The sequence below is a fragment of the Cajanus cajan genome, chromosome 9 (assembly GCF_000230855.2).
Source record: "Cajanus cajan strain Asha chromosome 9, NIPB_CcT2T_4, whole genome shotgun sequence".
Lineage (NCBI taxonomy): Eukaryota > Viridiplantae > Streptophyta > Magnoliopsida > Fabales > Fabaceae > Cajanus > Cajanus cajan.
Window position 1 is genome coordinate 42,383,680 of NC_138525.1, and position 1,438 is coordinate 42,385,117.

At 37.2% G+C, this 1,438-nt stretch overlaps 1 non-coding gene across 1 annotated transcript; it reads right to left on the bottom strand.

The window, feature by feature from the left end:
• Positions 1 to 1,130: 1,130 nt before the first annotated feature.
• On the bottom strand, positions 1,131 to 1,237 carry LOC145952223 (small nucleolar RNA R71). The gene has a single exon (XR_014429902.1). It is a non-coding gene; the product is annotated as a small nucleolar RNA R71 (small nucleolar RNA).
• Between the last annotated feature and the right edge of the window lie 201 nt (positions 1,238 to 1,438).

Genomic DNA, 1,438 nt, shown 5'->3' on the forward strand with positions numbered 1-1,438 from the left:
AAAGGAACAAACTTGAGTGTTAAATCACGAGAGTTGATTTAAGCTTTCGAGGAGCAATAGATTAACAAAGATCTTAATGGGTTTAATTGAACGTAATTACTACGAGAGTAGAGATTAATTTTAATTAAACACGTCCTCGTAGCCTGAGAAGGTGCAAGGATTAAATTAGGTTAAGACTACCTTCAAGATGGAATAGAATTAATTAATGAAAATAATAATTCAATATTGTTGGAACTCTTTGTGCGAACCCTAGATTCCCGGAAATCTCCTTATCTTATCTTAAAGTTTTATCTTATTCATTAATTGCATTACTATCTCTTTTACCATCAAATCTGATCTTATCATCTCAAAACAAAAATTCAATCTGTTTTAAAATTCAAATTAAAATACTAGTAATTCTAGGTCAAACACGTAGTCCCTGTGATTCGATATTTATTACTTGACGACAACCGTACACTTGCGGTTTTCCACACATCAAGTTTTTGGCGCCGTTGCCGGGGATTACGTCTCTTGATTTAAATTACAATTATTCTAATTCGAATTTTAAAAAAAAAAAAAATTAAATAAATAAATAATTTTTTTTTTTTGTTTGTTAGTATTTACTTCTCCAATTCAGATTTCACGGGTCACTTTCTTTTTTTTGCAGTGCCTTAGGGTTAATGCAAAAGAGATCTCTACGTCTTGGGAAACCAACACCACATGATCCTGAGATTGAAAGAACTCTCCTGAGAAGGAAAAGAAACCTTTCTAGAGAATTTGACATGGCTGCACAACGAGATAATTTACCGCTTCGGGATTACTCTGCACCCGTAGCTCGTGGGATACCTGGAGGGGAGATGCAAACTGGAGCTACTGTACCAGCTTCTCTGGTGAATATGCTCAAACAGAACACCTTTGGAGGACTACCATCAGAAGATCCTAATGACCACTTAGAGGGGTTCTTGGAAATCTGTGAGACCCAGCAATTTGATGATGAAGTTTCTGATGGAATGCGACTCCGCTTATTCTCACTCACCTTGAGAGATAAGGCAAAGGTGTGGCTAAGAACAGTGCCTAGAGAAAAGATAGCAACTTGGGAATTATGTGAAAGAGCTTTTCTAGAGAAATTCTTTCCTCCTTCTAAAACTAAAGAATTGAGGAAGAAAATCACTAATTTCCAACAAGGCACTCGAGAGACTATTTATGAAGCATGGGAGCGGTTCAAAGGATATCTTCAAGCATGCCCACAACATGGCTTCAACCGTTGGCTTACCATCCAATTTTTCTTTGAAGGATTGGACCAACAAAGCACCATGATATTAGACTCAGCAGCTGGAGGATCTTTCATGGGGAAACCTATTAATGACTGCATGATTATTTTGGAAAATGTAGCCTCAAATCACAGCCAATACAGTGAAAGAGAAGTCACAGCAAGGAAAGGAACTCCGGGGCGATATGA